This window comes from Panthera uncia, chromosome D1 (assembly GCF_023721935.1).
Source record: "Panthera uncia isolate 11264 chromosome D1, Puncia_PCG_1.0, whole genome shotgun sequence".
In the NCBI taxonomy this organism is placed as follows: Eukaryota; Metazoa; Chordata; class Mammalia; order Carnivora; family Felidae; genus Panthera; species Panthera uncia.
In genome coordinates this window covers 55,590,738-55,615,863 of record NC_064808.1, presented here as the reverse complement: position 1 = coordinate 55,615,863, position 25,126 = coordinate 55,590,738, and the positions used below count along the sequence as shown (strand labels likewise).

At 37.3% G+C, this 25,126-nt stretch overlaps 1 protein-coding gene and 1 long non-coding RNA gene across 4 annotated transcripts in view; one reads left to right on the top strand and one right to left on the bottom strand.

Annotated features, from left to right (window-relative positions):
• The window catches only part of RNF169 (ring finger protein 169), a 104,549-nt gene that overhangs the window by 74,217 nt on the left and 5,206 nt on the right, over positions 1 to 25,126 (bottom strand). The gene's annotated exons all lie outside the window — the stretch shown is intronic.
• Positions 1 to 25,126, top strand: part of LOC125937577 (uncharacterized) — a 41,054-nt gene that overhangs the window by 11,831 nt on the left and 4,097 nt on the right. For 2 of the 3 annotated variants that reach the window (XR_007462437.1, XR_007462435.1), the window contains exon 2: positions 3,235 to 3,338. This is a non-coding gene — a long non-coding RNA (uncharacterized LOC125937577). Of the gene's footprint in view, positions 1 to 3,234; positions 3,339 to 9,632; positions 9,700 to 25,126 lie in introns of all 3 variants that reach the window. The other variant, XR_007462436.1, reaches the window with a different exon arrangement.

Sequence of the window (25,126 nt, the reverse complement as noted above, 5' to 3'; positions counted from 1 at the left end):
GGCGAAATTCTGTATCTTATATACATATTTTATGAGTGAAATTGAGTACTTTTCATGTTTGAGTAATTTGCATTTACTTTGATATGAAATGTTCTTTACTCCTTATATTAACTTTTTCTTCTTGATTTGTAAAAGCTCTCTTTCTATAAGGTAAATTAGCTTTATGTCACATAACTAGCAATACTTTTCCTAGTCTATCATTTGCCTTGACTTTGCTTATAGTGGTTATTTTTAGGTAGTTATATTAATCAAACTTCTTTTATGGCTTCAGTATTTTTGTACAATTGGAAAGACCTTCCCCAGGCCAAAATATAATAGCAAATTCTATCATATTTTCTTCTGGTACAAAGTATAAGATTCTTCTCCTGTCTCCTTTTAAAAATTCCAAACCTTTATTTTTATTTGAGGAGCAACATGAGGAAGACAGTCTTATTCAGGCTTATAAATTTACTATCCAACACAAGGGACCAAAAATATTTTAGTGGTGGCCTGGTGGAAATGATGACAATTTTTATTTACTGTTGGAGAATTTGTTTTCTTGAAAACGGTCTTGCTAACATTTAGAACAAAATGTCCAAAGAGCTTACCATCTTCATCACATAGTGTAAATAATACAAAGTTAAAAGCCTGATCCCCAACTTAGAAGTTTCCAGAGCTTTGGAGAACTCATCTCAACTACTTCCTCTTCTGTAAAATCAGAGTATTATGACCGGCCATTATGAGGATCAAATGAGTATAATGAAAATGAAAACACTGTAAACTATTTCAGCCAGTATAGTGGCATGCAATAAAATCTACTAACTACAGGGGCACCTGGGTGGCTCAGTCGGTTGAGCGACCGACTTCAGCTCAGGTCACGATCTCACGGCCCGTGAGTTCGAGCCCCGCGTCGGGCTCTGGGCTGATGGCTCAGAGCCTGGAGCCTGCTTCTGATTCTGTGTCTCCCTCTCTCTCTGCCCCTCCCCCGTTCATGCTCTGTCTCTCTCTGTCCCAAAAATAAATAAATGTTAAAAAAAAAAAAATTAAAAAAAAAAATCTACTAACTACAAAATTGTCTCTGGTATTGGAGAGAGAAAGAAGTTGTGGTTTGGTCTGGTTTACTTGAAATTACAACTTACAAGAAAAAAATATAATTATTCAATTGCTTTGATAAGTATATTACATTGCAAGTTAAATTAACTTTCGGACACCTATTAATAGAAATCTCAAAGTTTATGTATAAGGCCAAGTGGAACTCAGCATACTGACTGAAATCTGGGCCTTGACTTATTTGAGAGTAAAAGGTAATGGGTAGGGTAGAGGTGAAGTACCAATTTACATTCACCAAAATCAGTACTAATATAGATTAGCTTAATCTCAGATTAAGATTAATAATGTTTAGGGGCAACTGGGTGGTGGCTCAGTCAGTTAAGCCTCTGACTTGGGCTCAGATCATGATCTCGTGGTTTGTGAGTTTGAGCCCCGCATGGGGCTCTGTGCTGACAGCTCAGAGCCTGGAACCTGCTTCAGATTCTGTGTCTCCCTCTCTGCCCCTCCCCCGCTCACGCTCTCTCTCTCTCTCTTTCAAATAAACATTAAAAAATTTTTTTTAAAGATTAATGATGTTTAATGCTTTAACAATACAAAATGCTAAATAGTCAAGATCATTTTTTGCCCCAACAGAACTGTGCTACATTAAATGGCATTGTGCCCCCAAATTCACAAATTACATAAATACAAAAAAACTGTGAATTGGTCCAACATGACACTAATTTAAATATTTAATCCTATTTCCCATTTTACTAATACCCTCTAGAAATGTCAACAAGGCAAAAAAAAATCCCATCTTTATCCTATGGACTTGCAAAAAAAACCCCATATTAGATTCTAATACCTGCTCGGTCAATCAAGTGAAAGTATTTAGAAATGCCAAGGCTTCTCTTTGCCTTGGTCTCTTCATCTATCAAATAAAGATCAAAATACTGGCCAATCTACCTCCTAGGAATGCAGAAGATCAAAATTAAAAGAAGTAGGAGTAATCAATGAAGAATCCCTATAATAAATAAAAACAGCTAACATTTAATAAAAGTACACTATATACTAAATGTCGCACACACACACACACACACGCACACATACACACAATGTAGAAAAGAATTAACATAGCAGGCCTCACTGCCTATCTCAAAAGGCCCACTTACAAGGTTGGCCCTTGGCTGACTGGGGCCTAGGAACTTGGATTTCAGTAGAGTTTGCACCCCCACAACTGATTAGGTACAGGTTTATTACACCTAAATTATTTATAGAAACAATACAGTTATGGTGAATACCTTCTTTCGGGCTGGGAGTCTGTAATTTTGGCACATGCTAGGCAGAGGGTGCCCATCATCACCCCCTAATTAAAACTCTGTCTAATGAGCTTCCCTAGTTGGCAACATTTCACATGTGTTGTAACAACTCGTTACTAGGGAAATTAAGCATGTCCTGTGTGACTTAACTGAAAGTGGACTCTGGAAGCTTTCATCTGGTTTCCCCTGAACTTTGTCTTATGTGCCTTTGCTGCTTTTGAATTATATCCTTTCACTATAATAATTCATAGCCATGAGCATGACTATATGCTGTGTCCTATTAGTACTGCTGGTGAATCATCATAACTGGGTGGTCTTGGGCTTTCCTGAGAAACACACACACACACACACACACACACACACACACACCATGGACTAAAATTAAAATCTCTTTAGATCTCATTTCTACCTGAGAGACAAGGGTGGCAACACACTAGATAACTTGTAAAGTTAATGATTCAGTAACAATATTTTTATTTCATTTTAATTTACTACTCAATAGGTTTCTCCAAATTCTGAAATACTCTATTAAAGTTTAACATGATGGTAAAAATGCTATTAGATTTTAAACTTACATAAGAGTAGCTATAATATCTAAATAATTTCTTTGAAGCTTTTTGAAATGTGGTGTTTCAATCCGCTTGAACTATTGAGAAATGGGACAGAAAAGGGCCAGAAAAATGAAAATCTCCCCTTTTAAATCACAATCTTTTACAATGTCTCTTAAAGCTGACTGGAAAACATGTATAAAATCAACATTATTAATTATACTAAGATATTTATCAATCATTATTAACCTTTCAGTTTCCCCACCTTTTAATAAAGAAAAAAACAATCACTTATAATACAAGAGCTGCTGTCTGCTGATGTGGGACTTTTTTCTCTTTATTTCCCTCTGCCTTTCTAGGGTCATAAGTCAGATTCCTCCACTCCAAAAGATGAAATTATGGCTGAAACACCTGCAATACTACCACTAGAGCAGAGCAACTGGAGAAAACCCAGATGACCCTGGTATGGTGATGTCTTTTCATATATACTATCAAAAATATAATTCGTAGACATCATTAAAATTAAAAATGTCTGCAAAAGACAATGTCAAGAGAATGAGAAGATAAACCACAGACTGGACAAAATATTTGCAACAGACATAGCTGATATAAACATAAGACTATTACCTAAAATATACAAAGAACTAGGGGTGCCTGGCTGGCTCAGTCAGTAGAGCATGCAACTCTTGATCTCGGGGTTGTGAGTTCAAGCCCCATGCTAGATGCAGAGATTACTTCAAAAAAATTGTAAGTTTTTTAAAAATATACAAAGAACTATTAAATTCAAAAGAAAACAATCTGATTTTTTTTTTAATGGGTAAAAGACCTTAACAGATACCTCACCAAGGATATACACATGGCAAATAAGCACATAAAAAGATACTCCATATCATAGGTCATTAAGGAGTTATGAATTAAAACAAGATACCACTACACACCTATTAGAATAGCCAAAATCCAAAACATGAAGAAAACCAAATGCTGGCGAGGATGTGGAGCAACAGGAACTCATTCACCGCTAGTGAGAATGCAAAATGGTACAGCCACTTTGGAAGACAGTCTGGCAGTTTCTTACAAAACTAAACAGTCTTACCATATGAACCACCAATTGTACTCCTTGATATTTATACAAAGGAGTTAAAAACTTATGTCCACACAAAAACCTGCACAAAGATATTTTTATCTGCTTTATTCATAATCACTAAAACTTAGAGACAACCAAGATATCCTTCAGTAAGTAAATGGATAAATAAACTGTGGTGCATCCAGAAAATGGAATATTATTTAGTGTTAAAAAGAAATGAGCTATTAAAGACATGAAATGACATAGAGGAAACTTAAATGCATATTACTAAGTGAAAGAAGCCACTCGGAAAAGCTACATATTGAATGATTCCAACCACATGACATTCTAGAAAAGACAAAATTATGGAGACAAAAAAAAAAAAAAGACCAGGGTTTGCCATGAATGGAGAGGGGTAGGGATGAGATGGCAGAGCACAGAGAACTCTTACCCCAGTAAAAACACCCTATACAGGGGCACCTGGGTGGCTCAGTTGGTTAAGCGTCTGACTTCAGCTCAAGTCATGATCTCACAGTTTGTGAGTTCAAACACCACCATGGCGCTCTGTGCTGACGCTCAGTCCAGAGCCTGGAGCCTACTTCAGATTCTGGGTCTCCCTCTCTCTCTGCCCCTCCCCCGCTCCCACTCTGTCTCTGTCTCTCTCAAAAATAAATAAAACATTAAAAAATTTAATAAATACTCTGTACAATATTATAATGATGGATATATGTCATTATATATTTGTCCAAACCCAAAGAACATACAAGAGTGAACTCTAAAGCAAACTACAGACTGTGTGATTATAATGTGGCATTGTAGGCTCATTCTTGGTAACAAATCTAATATTTTGGTGAATGATATTGATAACGTGGGAGACTAAAAACACCATTACCCTCCTTAGTCCAGAGGAGTTAGTCCCAAACCCAATTCCCCTACCAGCTTCTATAGGGATTTTCAAGTGTTTCAGTAGCATAGAAACAACCACTCACCTTTCCTTCACTGCACAGAAAAGACAAGCTAGAAACTACTTCAGGTGTCACTGAGGTGCTGAATATCTTGGTATTTGTAAATGAATCCAATGGTTGTAATACTTTCTTAATGCCTGTCCTCCAACTACTACTATGTTTAACAGGAAGAGAAACTCTCTAAGGATATGATGCCTTAAGAATGACACATCCCTGTGGCTGGTGACCTAAACAGAGTATTGCATTCAGTCTAATGTGAACTGGAGAAGCAGCTATACTTCCTTGAAGGTCCTTCCTGAAAAGGATTTTCTCTGGGGTGGGGTGACTGGGTTATTAATAAAGGCAAACAAACAAAATAGAACACAGGCATTTTTCTAATTGTACCAAAACTTCAGGAATGAAGCATCACTGACAAATCATACTCAATACAAAATTAGAAAAAGAAACTCATTCAACTGTACTGGGAAGATGTTAACCCTAACACTCCCAAATCCAAAGTTAATAATTCCTTGGTACCTGGCTATGCTTGAGTTTTCACCCCTGTACATTCAAATTCTTATCAGTACATCAGAATGAACAAGAACTTTGGACTCAGGTCCCAAGACCTAGATCCTAATTTGAATACTCAGACTTACTAGCTATTTATCCTTGGGCAAAAAAAAAAAAAAAAATTCTCTTTGGGTAATTTCCATCTCTATCACCACCTGCAGCACCATTATGATGGCCAGCAGTTATGTAACACTTACATTATGCCAGGCTCATTTCTAAGCACTTTGTATTTATTAACTCATCTAATCATTATAATGACCCAGAGGGGACATACTATTATCCCAATTTTATAGAGCATTTAATTTGCCCAAGGCTATGCTGCTATCAGTGAAAGAGCTATGACTTGAACCCAAGCAATCTGGCTCCAGAATCTGTGCTCTTATCCACAATTCCTTATTACTTCTTTAATAATAATTTTTTTTTAAAAGCCTAAAATCCCTATAAAACAATAGGCAAACAACATGAACAGGTGGCTTATAGTAAAAATAAAGTCAGAGGTTGGCACCCAACTCTTGATTTCAGCTCAGGACATAGTCTTGTGGTTTGTGAGGTTGACCCCCTGAAGGAAGAAGCATGGAGCCTGCTTAGAATCCTCTCTCCCTCTATGCCCCTCCCCTGCTTGCATGTACTCTCTTTCTCTCTCTCAAAATAAATAAACATTTAAAAATAAATTCAGATGACTTATAAACATATTAAAATGCATTCAATGTCACTCATATTTTAAGATACCAAGAACTTTTAAAACAAAACACTTTTTATCAGATTAGCAAAAATCAAAGAGTTTGATAAAGACGAGTTAGCAAAGGTATCCTTTATCTTAAAGATATCTCACAGATGTGTACAAAGATGTTACGTATAAGAATGTTCACTGTGGGGGCGCCTGGGTGGCTCAGTCGGTTGAGCTCAGGTCATGATCTCAGGTTGACGAGTTCGAGCCCCGTGTGGGGCTCTGTGCTGATGGCTTGGAGCCTGGAGCCTGCTTCGGATTCTGTATCTCCCTCTCTCTCTGCCCCTCTCCTGCCCATGCTCTGTCTCTCTCTGTCTCAAAAATAAACATTAAAAAAAAAATTTTTTTTAAACAATGTTCACTGTGGATCCTCACAATACTAAAGACTGAAAACAACCTAAATATCCTTCAATTAGAGACACTGAATAAATTATCAGATGACTGGGATACCGTGAATCTATTACTATACTATCTGCTTTAATTCCTGGTCTGGTTTCTTGGTTTACGCAGTAATTTTTATTAGAATGTCTTTCATTGTGTATGAAAAACTGTAGAGGCTCTGGATGATATTACATTCTTACAGAGGATTCATCATATTCTCCATAAGCATTTAGAATGAGGGCAGATCACCTCACAATCCAATCAGGACAGGAGCTGATTCAAGGCTGGCTGCAGTCTTTGTAAAGCTTGTAAAGCTTACCCTGCTTTGTAGCCCTTCAGAGGTCCAACTGAGAGTCTGGGTGTTTACCAGGACTACTTCCCTTGGAAGGTCTTCAAATTTTCTCTCCACTAAAGAACTGCTACAAGAATCCTTTGCTTTTCAGTAGCTTTCTGTGAAGGTTCTTAGCCCTTTTTTTACCCTCCACAGTTTAAGAATCAACAAATCCTTAAGATAAAAAAGCAGGTAGACGGAGAAAAGGGAGTAGGGAAATGTACCTCCCTTCTCTCTGGGATCTTGGCCTCTCAAGTTCTTGTTGCTCTGTCAGCCTTGAACTACAATTTTTGTATCCCCAGCCCCATGAAGAAAGCTTTGCTATCTTTCCACCTCTTAAAGTTACACTCTCCATTCGCCAAGAGACCACAAATGTCTGAAGTCCTGGCTGCTTTAGCAACGTATCAATGCCTTCATATAGATTTTTTTTTTTTTAATCAGGCTTTTCTAGTTATTCTCAACAGGAGTTTTGGTCTGCTACAATCTGCTCCATCATAGCCAGAATCAGAATCTACGTTTTTCATAAGCAGTGGAAAAGACAAATTTTTATCATCAGACAACAGACCATTACTATAGAAGGAATGAGCAGTGAGGAAGAATACAAAAGTAGAGAATATTCCTTCGAGAAAATCAAGAAAGGGATACAGTAAAGGTAAAAACATTTGTGTTCCAAGTCCTAAAGAAACTTAAAATCTTTCTAGGGGAGGAAAAACATACTTGGTTGGGTGAGACAATTATAGAATGTCAAAGAGTTATAAAACTAAACATTTAAGAGCTGCATAGAACAGGGGCACCTGGCTGGCTCAGTCAGTAGAGCATGTGACTCTTGATCTCAGCGTTATAAGTTTGAGTCCATATTGGATGTAGAGATTACTTAAAAACAAAATCTTAAAAAAAAAAAAAGCTGCATAGAACAGCAAGAGATAGAGGTGCACAAAAGCAAAAGGAAGACAATGAATCCAAGTATATCTTCTATAACAAAACATACGTAAGTGCAGAGATCCACAGGATACAAGAGGGCATTATCCATATTAATTTCAAGGTTACCTGCTGGTACTATCCACCAAACAACCACTATCAAATAGAGTAAGTGAAAGGAGAAATCTTAATGTTAAATTAAGTATATCATTTAGAATTAGGAAGGTGGAGACATGCAGAGTGAACCACAAATCCATTCTAAAATGAAACTAAAGTGTTTTCTATTTTATCGACTATTTTTTGGTTTACTCCTTCTAACTCTAAGAGTTCATTCAGATGACAGCCAAGTACTAACTGTCCAAGTACTAACTGTCTTAAACTAACGCAACTGTTCATTTCCCCACTTGCCCAAGACAAATAACAATTTATAGCAAGCAATATAAAGAGTGGTTACCTGGGGAAAAGAAGGGCAGAGAGAAAAAGTTAAAAGCTAATAAAATGTTAATACCAAACTTTAAGACTGTTTACTTAAGTACTGTAATTAACACCACAAATTACCACTACATGAACTTATACTGCTTGTATTTTAAAACTATCCTTTGGCAAAGAACTAATCAAATCAAAATGTTACAGCTCACATACCAAGAACATATAAAATGCTTACAACTTTTGACCTAATAATTAATCTCCAGGAATCTAAGAAAATAATCTAAAATACATAAAAACTTTTACGTAAAAAGATTTTCATTGCAACCTATTCATAATTGCAAAACAAAAACTGAGAATAACCTAAAAGTCCAATTTTGAGAGAATGGTTAGGCTAATTACAGACAGTCTATATAATGCATGATTATTCTGCCATTAAAATTTTATATAAAGACTTTTTAATAATGGGAGATATAAGAAAGAAATAATAAGACAGAAAGATAGAAAACCATTTAGATTAAACGAGAGATGCAAGTTGCCAGACTCAATGCCTTATAATTTCAAACATAAAAAAAAAAACAAAAAACATTAAGCAGGGGCATGTGACTGGCGCCACTGGTAGAGCAACATTACTCTTGATCTAGGGGTCATGAGTTCAAGCCCCACACTGGGCATAGAGCCTGCTTAAAGAAAACAAACAAACAAACAAACACTAAGCATAGAAATAGCAATAAACAAGTGGAAAAAGAAACAGCAATATAAATGTAGAAGTCACAAAAGGAACAAAAATATTAAGTTATCATGTAAAAAGTATGTAAGAATAATGAAAAAAGTTTCCAGAGATTAGGAAATTAAAGCAGGAATGACCAGTGAAGAAGAAGGGAGTTGCTGTGGGAAGAAAAAACACACAAAACAAGGCATGACACCTGAAATTAATACTACACTATATGTTAACTAACTGGAATTTAAATAAAAACTTGAGGGGCGTTTAGTGGCTCAGTTGGTTGAGCATCCAACTCTTGATTTCGGCTCAGGTCATGACCTCACAGATACAAGATCCAGCCCCATATCAGGCTCCACACTGAGCATGGAGCTTACTTGGGACTCTCTCTCTCTCTCTCTCTCTCTCTCTCTCTCTCTCTGTCTCTCCCCTGCTTGCATGCTCTCTCTCTCAAAATAAATAAACATTTTTTTAAAACCCTTGAAAATAAAAAAAAAGTATGAGACCCTTTGCCCAAAGCATTTATAATATAGCTTATTAATGAAGACAAATTCATAAAGTTTTTAAAAAGATTTAAATAACAACAGAGATGATGACGGATGCAATATCACAAAATAAACAATTGCTTAGTGAAGCTTACAAGCCAATACTGCAATACTCATCTGCCCACCCACAGGAGGAAGAGAACCAGGGCTGGGAAGGAGAGGCAAGACTTTAAGATGGGACGAAGCAGAGTCTAACCGGTAAAATTTAGTTAAGTAAAAAGATGGAGAAAAAGCAATTCATGCAAACAACAAAGCATGAAGTATAAAGGCTGGACAGTGAATAACTAAAACAGTGTTTAAGTAAAACAGAAAGGTTGTACAGGCCAGAAAGGTAGGCTCGGGCTAGATTATGGAGAACCTTCAACAAGGTTCTCTATGAAGTTAGGCTAAGGAATCTAAACTTCACCCGGTTGGAAGCAATGATGATACTAACATATTTAATCTTATTAATATGGTACAACTATTAATAAACTATTAATAGTAGTTATAATAGTTAATAAACCTGTTATCCCACATGCTTGGGGAATAGGTTGTTCTTTACTTTTATGTGGTAACAATGCCAAATTTGGGCAGAATCCCCCCTACATACAGTATGAAGGAGGTACTTCTGTGATTCTACCAGGAGTGCTTGCCTGGGTTGGTCATTCAGTTAAATACTTTTTTTTAATATAGCACTTTACCAAACATATGAGTATACCTGATAACTTCTTAAGTACAAAATCCCGGGCTGTGGATACCACTCAGATACTCTCTGGGCACTCCACAACATCTCTAGCCCTCAGTTTCCCCATTCCCAAAAGGGTAACAATAACTCCCTTAATGAACTATTATGAATGATTAAATGTGATTTAATGTAATGTGTCTGGTACAGTGTTGGCTACATAACTGATATTCACTGAATGTAGAAACTTCCCTATAAGGATATAGGGATATATATCAGGGATATAAATCTCTTGGAATTGTAGGAAAATATGAGAAATTCAATGAAAAAAAAAAATGGCACCAAAGTGTTTTTTCATATATGTATTAGTGGGTCAACTTTAAAGTACTTACTAAATTAACTGCTAATAAAAATTAATAAATACTCAAATTTCAAGTTGCATCTTGCTCCCTTAGCTTAAAGAATTAACCTGATTTGTACCGTGATTTGGAAAGAATAATGAGTAGCCCAAGACTATAGACTCGTGGCCAGAGAGTAAATATTTCAGGCTTTGCAGACCATAAGGTCTCTGTCCACTCTGCTACTGTAGCATGAAAGCAGCCATAGACAATAAGTATGGCTGTGTTCCAAGAAAAGCTTTATTTACAAAAATGAGCAGCAGGCTGGGTCTGGCCTGCTGACTCTATCTATCAATGTCTGGTACTAAATGTTTGCATTACCACCTCTCCACCACCCCCCCCACCTGCAAATTCATATGTTGAAATCTAATCCCCAGTGTGATGGCATTTAGAGGTGGGGCCTTGCGAAGGCGATTAGGTCATGAGGGCTTTGCCCTCATGAATGGGATTAGTGCCAGTATGAAAGAGATGCTAGAGAGCTCCTCTGCCTTTCAACCAAGTGAGGACAAAAGCAGCAAGAAAATGAGTTCGTGAACTAGGAGGTGGGCCCTCACAAGACACCAAATCTACTAGCATCTTGATCTTTGACTTCCCAGCCTCCAGGACCATGAGAAAATAATTTCTGTTGTTTATAAGCCACCTAGTCCATGATATTCTGCTATAACAGCCCAAATTGACTAAGACACATGGATTGGAGAAAGACAAAGTAACAGAGATGAACAGAATTTGCAAACGCACATATTAAACAAAAGTAGAGTGAAAGCAGTAAGCTTCCTTGTTTAGTCCAGAAATGGCCCAAACAATTAGACATGGTTAGGCAGCTTGCATTGGATCAGCACAGTCAAATCAACAGGAGACACACAATAAAAGATGTCATAGATGCAAATACAGGTATAGGAATGCTGCAGAGAGGGAGGTCCTGTAGATGTAGGCAGAACAAGACCACCACATGGTTGTCCCACTATATCCATCATCCTAGCACAAAATCCTTTGGATTTAATTTCTGCTCTGTTTGAGTCAAAGAATCATTCACACTAGTCCACAAGGTGGAATGATACCAAAATTAGAAAGAGTGCTGGATTTGGAGCTATACTACATGCGTTCAAAGCTACCACCCACAGGATAAATATTAATAGTCTTTACGCTCCCAAAGCCTGTGTTTCTTCATCTGTAAAATGGGAGTACTACCTACCATAATAGGGTTGCTTTTCTCATCTAATCCTCCAATATCTAGGAGCGCCTGAGTGGTTCAGTTGGTTAAGCATCCAACTATGGCTCAGGTCATGATCTCACAGTTTGTGGGTTTGAGCCCCACATCAGGCTCTGTGCTGACAGCTCAGAGCCTGGAGCCTATCTAGGATTCTGTGTCTCCCTCTCTCTCTGCCTCTCCCCACACACACAACTCTGTCTCTGTCTCTCTCTCTCTCAAAAATAAATAAACATTAAAAAAAATTTTTTTAATCCTCCAATATCTATTTGGTACAGATTCTGTGTGTATTAAATGGTAGCCTAACTGCTCTCTTGGACTCTTTGTCTTTCCATCTACCATCAACACTGCTTCCTTGGTTTTCTATAAAACACAGACCTTACCCTATCATCCTCCTGGCTTCTTTCTGCCTACAAGATTTATAAACAGTACCCAATCTACCACTCCAGCCACATTTTTCCATTCCCGCAATACCTCTCCCTTCCCCAGACTTAAGACATCTATTCCTGGATATGCCATACCCTGTCTCCTCTATGACTTTATATATGCCACTTCCTCTTTCCAGAATGGTTTTTCTCCTTCTCACTATACAGTGATTACTTCCAAAGCTGATCCATTGCTCTCTCCTTTGTGAAGCTTTTCCCGCTTAACCCAGAGAGAATTACATCAGCTTCCTGTAGGCCTCATAACATTCTGCACTTCTCTCAATGGTAGTAGCATTTATTACCCATGTTATAATTATTTGTCACTGCCTCTGCCTCCCCAAACTAGAAGATTTCCTTTAAGATAGGGATGGTCTCTAGGTATGTGTCTCAGTGTAAGACTCAGTGGCCTAAAACATTTTTGTAGAATGAACCAATGAGAAAGATCTTTAATACCATTAGCACCATTTTATACCAAAGTCTTTCAAATAATTTGTTGTCTGAAGGAAGCTGAAGTTAATAAAGCTTTTCTTTATAATTAAGGCAAAGGTAAACTTCAGTAAAGTCCAATCTTTTGTTGAAGTTTTACAGAACCAAACACAAGCAAAACACAAGAGAAATGGCAAAACAGAAGGGAGTCAAAGGGAAAATAAGTCCACTGCTATTCAGAAAAATAAAAACCAAACCAAAATTGGAAATAAGTTATCTTCAAGCTTAAAAATTTTGTGGTAAATCATGTGATGAGGAAGATGTCTTGACAGTAATTCATGCCCAAAAAAAAAAAAAAAAAAAACCAAGGAAAGAAACCAGTTTTGTTGCTGACAAATTCAGTATGAGTAAGGCTACTGCAATCTTTAGCAGTATTAAGAATTTTACATCCAGGGGCATCTGGGTGGCTCAGTCATTTAAGCATACACTCTTGATTTCAGCTCAGGTCATAATCTCAGGGTCATGAGATGGAGCCCTGCCTCAGGTTCTGCACTGGGCATGCAGCCTGCTTAAGATACTCTCTATCCCTCTCCCCCTCACTCTCTCTCGATCTAGAAAAAAAGAGAAGACAAGAGAAGAGAAGGAAAGGAAGAGAAAGAGAGAGAGAGAAAGAAAAGAATTAGCATCCAGAAGGAGGGACAGTAAGCCCCACCACACTTTGCATTAGTCAGGTATTATTTAAAGTATGAGAGTCATCTCTGAGTGGCATATTTAAAGAGGACCAACCAGAAGGAATCATAACATATAATCAAGAACTTTTAGGGATTTCTTTTTTTTTAGAAATCTTTTTCCTCCATTAAACATTTACTATGTATCTAATACATTCTAAGTACCATATGAAGTGCTGAATACATGAAGACATAATCTCTGACCTCAGAGAGTTCACTGCAGTGCCAGATACACAAATGAGGAACTGAAATCCAGTGACATGAGTGATGCATATGCTGTGTGGTGGCACAAAGGAAGATAACTGACTCCTGTATGAGTGTGAAAAAAATTTTACAGAGCACTTAATATTTCACCTGGGCCTGAGAAGATGAGTATAATTTGACGGGAAGATAGAGTATTCCAGGTAGGATAATCATAGGGGACAAAAGGCCAAAAAGCATACTATATTACAAGAACTCTAAGTACTGTAGCATGATCAGAACATTTGGAAAGGGAGGAAGAAGACCAAAGAAATGAATTTGAGAAGTTTAACCTAAAAATTTAGATAGAAGTAATCATGGTCTTTAAATACTTGAATACTAAAACTAGGGAAGTAGATTTTAATTCACTAGAAAACTTAACTTTCAAACCATTAAAACTGTCCAATATAGAGACAGCAATGAGTAGTCCCCACAATGGGAGAAATATCCCTATTCATGTATAAAATCAATCTCCCCTTGGTGTTCCAGGTCTCATCTTCTCTCACCTTAGCTCATCACTTTTCTCTACTCTCTCCAGCATCAATTTCTTCCTCTCTACTATGATAACACACAAATCTAATACACAAACATGACATAATATCAGCTATCTTAAAAAGAAACAACTCCTGAGCTCTTGCCCTCCAGCAAGTACTGGCCTGTTTCCCTGCCCCCCTTTACAGCAGACCCCTCCAAAGAGTAGTGTATATATTTGCTGTTTCTCCTTTCTCACTTTAACTCATGCTATTAGGGCCTTAGTTTGTTCCACCACTCTCCCAAAACTGCTCTTAATAAAGTCACCAAGAAGGACCTCCAAGGTTCCCCAGGGTCAGTTTACAATAGGCACGAAAGAGTTCAATGAATGGGGATAATCTGATAAACAAACAGAATCTTTACTTAGCCTAAGTACTAAGGATCTTTCAAATCAAAACAGCTAATAGCAGGCTTATGGAAAGTTATCAGTCTGGGATAAACCAGCTCAGCTTTTGCATACAACTATCTCCACAGTAATACTATCCATTTCTTCTAGAAAACCAGAAAGAAAAGTGAGATGTTGAAATTGGACAGTCTTGCACCATCTTTATCAGTATGACTAATCAGCACTCTTCTTCCCTTACATATCTTCATCACAATCGTCTGACACTTATTTTTAACCTAATCTTCTAAAATAGACTCAGGCACAGTTATTAAGTATGAAAGATAATTCTTCTTCCTTCAATGTTCCTCCTCTAAACATTCTTGCTCTCTTCAAGTCTACCCTTTTTAAGCACCTAGTTTAATGCCTTACACATCTAGATACTCTATAAATGTCTAGCAAGTAAACTATAAAACCTAACATATGGGACCTAATACAAAGTAAACTCCATAAATGCTATTTCCCTCTCCAAAACTATCCCAACTTTAAGAATGCATAAAATGGGGGCGCCTGGGTGGCGCAGTCGGTTAAGCGTCCGACTTCAGCCAGGTCACGATCTCGCGGTCCGTGAGTTCGAGCCCCGCGTCGGGCTCTGGGCTGATGGCTCGGAGCCTGGAGCCTGTTTCCGATTCTGTGTCTCCCTCTCTCTCTGCCCCTCCCCCGTTCATGCTCTGTCTCTCTCTGTCCCAAAAATAAATAAAAAACATTGAAAAAAAATTAAAAAAAAAAAAAAAGAATGCATAAAATGATAAAACCTCCCTACCCTATATGAACAAGTTTATCTAGTTCTCTTTCTCAAAAGTACCTGCATTTTAAGAGAACCGCAAGAATAAGGGACCTAAAGAAAATATGTATTGAATTTCAGATACTACAGGATACATGTGAGTGATATCCTGAGGCAACAGAACCTTCCCTAGTCAATGAAGTCATTAAACATCAATTTGGCCCTTATATATCAAAAGAAAGTTAAACAATTTCTTTTTACTAATTATCATTTTTAAAAAGCCATATATAATATTTAGGCATAGGTAAAAAGCTAGTAAAGTCTGGCAGGAAATGTATAATTATTAACAATAGTTCTCTCTAGAAAGATAAACAATAATTGCCTGAACCATAATTTATCCCTTTATCCCTTTTCCTATCAAGGACAGCTGTTACTACTCTTTCCAGTAGTATAATGAGCATCATTTTTTAAAATTTTGTAATTGTGTATAGGTGTATATACATGAATATATATCATAAATGTCATACACATTCATACATAGGGCAGACACCTATTAACGGAATTGCCACATGGCAAGAGATAAAGAATGTATCTCTTCAACCTTACTAGGTATGGCCAAACTGCTCTCCAAAATGGTTATACCAGGTTTTACTTCCCCAGCAGCATGTGGGTCCCCATTAATTATCATTAATTGATCATAAATTATGCAGTCTGGTAGCCTCTCATCATTGGCTTAATTTGCTTTTCCCTAATTATCAATGATAGTCAGCATAACTCCAGATGTTTATTGGCTTTTCAGTTTTCCTCTTCCATGAAATGTCTATTCAAATAGACTATTTTTTCACTATTTTTCTGGTGAGGTGTCTGTCATAGCGATTTGTGGTTTCTCATATATTTTGGATATTAATCTTTAATTGGTAATTTCATTGAAAACATTTTCTTCCACCCTGTGATTTATCTTACTTTACATTATAATACAGAAGTGTTTAACGTATCCAAATTATGTCTTTCCTTTATGCTGTTTATTTGTATGAAGAATCCTTCTCTACCTCATTTTCATAAAGATACTTCTAGTATTTTCTAAGTTTTGTGGTTTGACATTTAATCCATTTGGAATTAACTTTTTGTGTATAGTATGAGGTAAAGATCTATTTTTTTTTTCTGGTTTTCTATAAGGTTAGCTAACTATCCACAACAATTGAAAATGGGTTCTTTGCGACACCGAATAGCCAGAGTAATATTGAAGAAGAAAACCAAAATGGGAGGCATCACAATCCCAGACATTAGCCTCTACTATAAAGCTGTAATCATCAAGACAGTATGGTATTGGCACAAAAACAGATACATAGACCAGTGGAATAGAGGCCCCAGAATTAGACCCACAAATGTATGGCCAACTAATCTTTGACAAAGCAGGGAAGAATATCCAATGGAAAAAAGACAGTCTCTTTAACAAATGGTGCTGGAAGAACTGGACAGCAACATGCAGAAGAATGAAACTAGACCACTTTCTTACACCATTCACAAAAATAAACTCAAAATGGATAAAGGACCTGAATGTGAGACAGAAAACCATCAAAACCCTAGAGGAGAAAGGAGGAAAAAACCTCTCTGACCTCAGCTGCAGCAATTTCTTACTTGACACATCTCCAAAGGCAAGGGAATTAAAAGCAAAAATGAACTACTGGGACCTCATCAAGATAAAAAGCTTCTGCACTGCATAGGAAACAATCAACAAAACTAAAAGGCAACCGATGGAATGGGAAAAGATATTTGCAAATGACAATGTGGGATAAAGGGCTAGTATCTAAAAGCCATAAAGAACTCACCAAACTCTACACCCAAAAAATAATCCAGTGAAGAAATGGGCAGAAGACATGAATAGACAATTTCCCAAAGAAAACATCCAGATGGCCAAGAGACACATGAAAAGATGCTCAACGTCACTCCTCATCAGGGAAATACAAATCAAAACCACACTCAGATATCACCTCACGCTGGTCAGAGTGGCTGAAATGAACAAATCAGGAGACTATAGATGCTGGAGAGGATGTGGAGAAACGGGAACCCCCTTGCACTACTGGTGGGAATGCAAACTGGTGCAGCCACTCTGGAAAACACTGTGGAGGTTCCTCAAAAAATTAAAAATAGAACTACCTTCTGACCCAGAAACAGCACTGCTAGGAATCTACCCAAAGGAGACAGGAGTGCTGATGCATAGGGGCCCATGTACCCCAATGTTCATAGCAGCACTTTCAATAGCCAAATTATGGAAAGAGCCTAAATGTCCATCAACTGATGAATGGATAAAGAAGATGTGGTTTATATGTGCAATGGAATACTACTTGGCAATGAGAAAGGATGAAATCTGGCCATTTGCAGCAATGTGGATGGAACTGGAGGGTATTATGCTAAGTGAAATAAGCCAGGCAGAGAAAGACAGATACCATAATGTTTTCATTCATATGTGGATCTTGAGAAACTTAACAGAAGACCATGCAGGAGCGGGGGAAAAGTTACAGAGAGGGAGGGAGGCAAACCATAAGAGACTCTTAAGGACTGAGAACAAACTAAGGGTAGATGGGGGGTTGGGGGAGAGGGGAAAGTGGGAGATGGGCAGGGAGGAGGGCACTTGTTGGGATGAGCACTGGGTATTGTATGGGAACCAATTCGACAATAAATTATATTTAAAAAAAAAAAAAGAAAAGAAAAAGAAAATCTTTGCCCCACTGATTTGTAATGCCATCTGTCATCTATCAAATTCAAATATATGAGGGCATGTTACTCAACTCCTTATTTTTTGGACTTTTTAATTATTTTAATTTTTTTAATGTTTATTTATTTTTGAGAGAGAGAAAGACAGAGCACGAGCAGGGGAGGAGCAGAGAGAGAGGGGGACATGGAATTTGAAGCAGGCTCCAGGCTCTGAGCTGTCAGCACAGAGCCTGACACGGGGCTCGAATCCACAAACCGTGAGATCATGACCTGAGCCGAAGCCAGACGCTCAACCGACTGAGCCACCCAGGTGCCCCTGGACTTTTAAATTATTTAACACTGGTTATCCAACTATCCTGACATCAGTACCTTTTTCAATTAATACGGCTTTATAATAGCTTAATATTTGATAAAGCAATGTGCTCCAAAATTGTCTTGAGTGTTCTTGGCCACTCACTAATCATCCTTATTGACAAGTTCCACTAAAAAAGAAAAAGTTCCCCTCTACTCCAGGTGTTCTAGCTTTTTAAATGAATGAATGGTAAATTCTTGTCAAATGCTCTTTTAAGAATCTATTGAGATGATCATATGGTTTTACTTTCCTTTAGTTCATTAATGCTGTATACTGAATTACATTAGATTCTTAATGTTAAACTGAACCCCTATTCCTGGAATAAATGCTACTTGGTTGTGAGTTTTTTTTTTAATGCACTACTAGATTAGTGTATATTTCATTTTGGATTTCTTAAATCTACATTCATGAGATTGGTCTGTATTTTTCCTTTCTTATGCTGTCCTTGTATAATTTTGATATCAAGTTGTAAAAGCCTTCCAAAAGGAACCTGAAAACACTTTTCTTTCCTGGAATAGTCTACATCCTGCAATATTTGGGTAACCTGTAAAACCCTGTGCCTGGTGCATCCTAAGCAGACAGAATTTTTCTTCTGCCTTTTATTACAGAAACGTCCCAAATATTTATTACAGATACCTGTATAATGAACCCCAACCTATCCATCCCCCAGCCTCAACAATCAATTCATTGCCAATCATATTTCATCTATTCCCCCAATCATTACCTCTCCCCACTCCCCTTGAAGGAATGATTTTGAAGCAAATCCCAGACATCAAATCATCTTATCTGGGAACATTTTAGTATCTCTCCTAAAGGACTCTTACAAAATATGTAACTATTGTCACGTTGAACATTTCATAATCTTTAATATCAACAAACATCCAAACAATGTTCAAATTCCTATCAAATGTTTTGACACAGTTTTTCAAATCAGGATCCAAATAAATTCACGCACTTAAATTTGTCATGTCTTTTCATCTACAGGTTTCCCTTCTATTGCTCTTCCTCTTCCTCTTCTTCCTCTTCCTCCTTCTTCTTCACATTATTTGTGGTAATGGGCCATGTATCCCGCAGTTTCCCACATTCTGGATTTTGCTTATTTTATCTACATATTACTTAGTGGATAGATTTTACTATTCATTTTCTTTTTTAGTTACATTTCTGTTCATATTTTCTATTTATTCTTAAGCAATCTGTGACAGATTGCAGTTTTTAGTAAATGAACTATTTTATGCAATATTTCAAATTCATGGCATAAAGCCCATATTCTACATTTACGGGATTTTTATATCTTTATCACATCTGTAGTTGTATTCTCTGTTGCATTCCTAATATCATTTATGCCTTCTTGTTTTTCTTTTTCTTTGACCAATCTTGCCAGAGATTTGTCCATAATATAAACCTTTTTTTTATTTTTTTAAATGTTTTTATTTATTTTTGAGACAGAGAGAGACAGAGCATGAGCAGGGGAGGGGCAGAGAGAGAGGGAGACACAGAATGCGAAGCAGGCTCCAGGCTCTGAGCTGTCAGCACAGAGCCTGACATGGGACTCAAACTCACACACTGTGAGATCATGACCTGAGCTGAAGTTAAGACGCTCAACCGACAGAGCCACCCAGGCGCCCCCATAATATAAATCTTGTATTACGACCTTCAGTGAATTAGATTTTGGCTTTATTAATCCTCTTCACTGTTTATTTTTTATTCCATTAATTTGTTATTTTTATTCTTTCCTATCTTCTACTTCCTTTGGGTTTAATCTATTTTTTTTTTAATATTTGTTTATTTGTTTATTTAGGGAGTGAGACAGAGAGAGCATGAGCAGGGGAGGGGTAGAGAGGGAGAAAGAGAATCCCAAGCAGGCTCTGCACTGACAGTGCAGGGCTGGAACTCATGAACGTGAGATCACGACCTGAGCCACCCAGGTGCCCCTCTGCTGTTACTTTTCTAACTATTTCGGTTCACCACTTAACTCAATAATGTTTAAGCTTTCTTCAACTCAAATATCTTACAGGTTCTAGGACCTACATTTCTTCATATTAACATCTCTGAAATTGGGATGTTTCTTACAGTTGAAGTCTTATAATCACTGTCAGCCAGGCAGCAGTGATGATGGCACTGTCATTGCTTATTTATGTATAAATGTACACAATTAAAGAGTAAGCTCACCAAAAAATGTATGATTTGGTGGTTATCCCTGGTGACTGGACAACTGTAACCTCAGTATTAGCCTATAAAGGCCATCTGAGGAAGAACTATAAATCTCATCTGAAAACATTTTGTTGATGCCATTTGGCAAGCTCAAAAAAGCATGAGCATCCATACACGATGGGTGTCAGCAGTGTTAAAGAACAATGTTAGATAATAGAAAACAAACTATGAATTTGACAGAGGGAGGGAGGTGGGAGATGGGCTAGATGGGTGATGTATACTAAGGAGGGCACTTGTTGTGATGAGCACTGAGTGTTAAATGCTAAGTGATGAATCACTGAATTCTACCCCTGAAACCAATATTGCACTGTGTTAACTAAAATTTAAATTAAAAAGTTCTTTTCCTTAAAAAGAAAAGAAAAATGTTAGAGCTGTGGAACACTCTTTTAAGAAATTCTGTATCACCAATGGTCTCAATGACACAGTAAACAATACTACATAGAAAAACACAACCTCTATGATTTAGAAGAATCAGGCTCTGAATATGAAGTCACAGGAATATTCTAATTTATCACGTTACTTCCTTTTATAAACATATGCTCAAGTGATACGTTAAATCTGTAATAAATTTATAAGAACTCTTTCAGTAAGTACAAAGTTAAAAAGTCTGAGTGACAGTAAAGCATTGTTTGGTAAATGACAGCACATCTTACAAATGATGGCATCTTAGGATTTAATGAAACATAATTCAGACACTTAAATTTTTCTTAGTTTTGCTTTAGTTATACTCCACAGATTCTGAGATAGTTGTTTACTATCTCATTGTTACTCAACTCTAAATATATTCCAATTTCCATGATTTTGTTCTTCACCATACATTATTTAGACGTTTGTTTCTGCTTTTTAAATTTCCAAACATGGGCTGGGAGGGGGATTGGTTATATTTGTCACTGATTTCTAATTTTATTGTACTGGGATGAGATAACAGTTTATATAGCAATCTTTGGTATCTGTTAAAACTTTCTTTGTGCATGTTCTACATTTGTTTAAAAGAATGTAAAATCTTGGGGTGCCTAGGTGGCTCAGTCAGTTGGGCGTCCAACTTTGGCACGGGTCATGATCTCACAGTTTGTGGGTTCGAGCCCCATGTCAGGCTCTGTGCTGACAGCTCAGAGCCTGGAGCCTGCTTCAGATTCTCTCTCTCTCTCTCTCTCTCTCTCTCTCTCTCTCACTCTCGCTCTCACTCTCTCTCTGCCCTTCCCCTGCTCACACTCTTTCTCTCAAAAATAAATAAATGTTAAAAAAAAATTTTTTTAATAAAAAAATAAAAGAATGTGTATTCTCTAATTCGGGAGGTGTATGGTTCTATATATATGCAGCAGATCGAGTTTACATTCCATTTCTTTTGGTGGTTACCCTTAAATTTTTAATATGCATCTGACCAAGAGCCTAAAGTTAATCAATATCTCTATCCTCCTGAACTATATATAGAACCTTACAACTCTTCAATGCTGATCACCTTCCCTCCCAGCTTACATTTTATCCTTGTCTGATATTTTAGTCCCATTTTGGTTTTAACCCCCACATATTAGTCATAATTATTTTTGCTTTATAGAGTCAATATTCACTTAGTTTACCTACCCATTTCTTTGTTCACCATGTTTTCTTGTATCCTATTTTCTCCCATTACATTTCTTTCTTGCTGATGTATATTCTTCAGTATAATAGTTCTTTCAGAAACAGCGTGGTAAATTCTCTGTATTTTTGTTTATCTGAAAATATTTTTATTTTGTCCTCACTCTTGAATTATAACTTAGCTGAATACAAAATTCAGATCTCTCAACACTGAGAAAACATTGTTCCATTTTCTTCTGGCCTCTCTTGGTTATAAGATGTCTGCTCTCAGTCTGTTGCTCCTTTGTTTTTCCTTTCTGGTTGCTTTTTAAAGTGCCTGTGGTGTTCTACAGTTTCATTGCAATGTGTTTAGTTGTGGGGGTTGTTTGCTTTGTTCATTTAATTCTTTCTAGGGCCTCATGACTCTAAAACCTAAGGATTCATGTCTTCTTATTAATTCCAAAATACTCTCAAGTCACCATCTCTTTAAATTCCATGTCTCCCACATTCTATTCTTCTCCTTCTGTAACTATTAGATGATGGGTCTTCTTGACCTTTCATTTCTCTTCACCTCTCTTTCAGATTTTCCTTTATCCTACTGTTCTGCATCCTCAGGATTTCCACATATCTAATTCCCAGCTTACTGATTTTCTCTTCATCCGTGTAAACTAGTGCTTACCTTATTCACTGAGCTTTTTTTAACCTCCCTGACTATATTTTGCATTATGTTTAGCTCTTTTTTAAATGCACCTGTTTCATAATGTCCTTCTCACTTCTTGAGATTTCCATTAATTCTTTAATGTCTTTAGTCACTTAAAATGTGCCAATTTAAATTATCATTTAAGCTGCTATTCTACTATCCCAGTTCCTGGAGATAGAATCCCCTTGCTTGTTATAGCTACTAAGTCTCATTTATGTTAGAAAATGGTTTCCTCGTGTGTCACATTCAATTATAAGTTCATCTTTGGTTGGACTTATCTCTTCTTAAAGAATCTCTTCTGGAGCGAGTTGGGAGTACCACAGTCTTTTTTTTCCTTTCTCCAGGTGATCCATGGGTATCACTAGTTTGGAGCCAGCTTTTATATTAATTTCTCAGCATGGTGATACTTAAAATCATATAATATAAAATCAGATCCCAAATATGAGCAAGGCATACATCGTGCGCTTCAATTTCTCAGGAAAGCTCTTTTCTCCATTTCCTCTCTGCATAGAGCCCAAGTAAATCAAGACAAAATTTCTTATTACTGGCTTGTACCAGTAGGAAGATTATTCTCTGCCTACCCCTTCACTTTGAATGCACATCAAGAATCCCAGTTTTATGCAGAAGTCTTAGTTTTGGTTCCTTTTTCTGTGGTTAAAACTCAATCCACTAGGAATAGAAAACCAGAAATAGCCCCTCACTCCACCCCTTCACCCCCACTCTAGGGCAACATAGCATGAGCTTACTAAAGTTTTGGCTTTTAGTTCCATTTTTATTTCTAGAACCTGGAGATTTTCCTGTCTTTCCTGAAAGCTCAGGAATTCTTTTAAAAGAATTGTTAGTTCAATATCATCCAGCTTTATATTTGCAGCAGAAGCATCTTCTCATCTAAGTTAGCCCTCTTGCTAAAAGAGAATCTGGGCTCTCCCATCCATTTGCTACATTAACCCCATAAGAGTAATCACTCTAAAATGCAAAGATGGAACTCTTCTTTAAAATTCCTCAGTGGATCCTCACTCCTGAGCATGGCATTCAAAGTCCACTGTTATTCAGTAACTGCTTATTTCTGGAATTCCATCTCCTCCCACTCTCCCACATGTAGTCTATGCTCCAATCACTCCTACTTACAATCCCTGGAAGTCTCCTTGTTATTTCAGAGTCCTGTACTTCTGCATATACCGGTTTCCCTCATCTTCATCCTGCCCCCATCCACCTACTGAATACTCAGGGTCAAGTGTCTGCCTTTCACTGAAGCCATTTCTGACCCATCCAAGCTGGAAGCTCTTCATTGAGTTCTTTATATGCCAAGCATTCTACTAATTATTTAGTCTTACCAACATTATGATTTTGCTATTACTATCCCCATTTGCAAATGAGGAAACTAAGGTACAGAGTTGAAGCAACCTACGCAATGGCACACAGCTATAAATGGCAGAGCTGGAATTCAAACACAGGCAATCTGTCTCCAGATCCTGCTCCATTAACTTGCCCCATTAACATATTCCTTACTGCCTTCTACAATGATATCTTGCATTACCATTATAATTGCATTTATTACACATTTCAGTTGCATGTTTGTGCACCAATCTTCCCAACTACCCTGACTCAAAGAGAAAGAATCATGCTTTATTCTATATGCAGTTCCATTGCCTACCACACAGAAGACCCTCAAATGATTACTCAATTAATGCATGACGGAAGGAAACATCCCCACAGACACTGCTTTAGTCCAGGCCCTCTTCATCTCTTGACTGGACTCCCTTCTTCATTTCTATTCATGTCTTTCCTCCATACCCCAACCAATATTCTTTCTAAAGCACATCATTATGATGACGTCATTACTTAAAAATCTGTAAGGGCTCTGTACTGTCTATAGGACAAAGTCCCAAATTATTTTATCATGACATACCATGCCCTTTGTGATCTAACTTCCACAGTCCCTTCTCTTCTTTCCCACTTCAGTCCCACAATCCATCTATATTTAACTTCCTGTCAGTCCCTGAATATGCCAAGAGACTTCATGCCTTTGTGCATGTAGGTTCTTCTGCCTAGAATGGCCATCCCCTCCTCTCTCACCTGGTAAATTCCTACCTTTTCAGCATACAGCTCAAATTCCTCAGCTCTCCTCCAGATGCTTAGTTATCCCATTCCTATACTCTGTTGGCATTATGCATTTACCTCACTTACTACTTTGTAATATTTTTGATAAGGTGTTTCTCCAACCAGACTGTGGAATCTTAAAGAACAGGGACCATGTCTTATTCCCCTTTTTTACTGTATTATCTTACAGAGCATGTGCTCCCAAAATGCTCACTGAATTAGTGGGATGACATTTGACAAACATATCCCGTATCCTACACTCAAAAAAAAA